We start from the raw sequence: 313 nt of genomic DNA on the forward strand, positions 1-313 counted from the left end.
TGAGGACCTCGTGATGCGCGTGGAGTGGCACAAAAATCATTGAGCACTGCTCTTGTTGCGAAGCAGTCGCTGCATGCCATTGATGGCGTGGTCGGACGGGGTCCGAGGCATCTTGGCCACGGCCCTTCGGATGCGCGTGGAGTGGCACGTTATCCACTCGACGAAAACTGCGGGGTTAGCAGTTCTTCGTCAGATGTTGTAGATAATATCGGAGCTCCAAAGGAGCGGAAAGTGAGGGTGACACCGGACAACGTTGAGTGCGTGTTCACCCTGGTCTCACCGAGACATAGAACCTCTGTACAGAGGCGACGGC

The sequence above is a fragment of the Plasmopara halstedii genome, assembly GCF_900000015.1.
Source record: "Plasmopara halstedii genome assembly, contig: Scaffold_322, whole genome shotgun sequence".
Lineage (NCBI taxonomy): Eukaryota > Oomycota > Peronosporomycetes > Peronosporales > Peronosporaceae > Plasmopara > Plasmopara halstedii.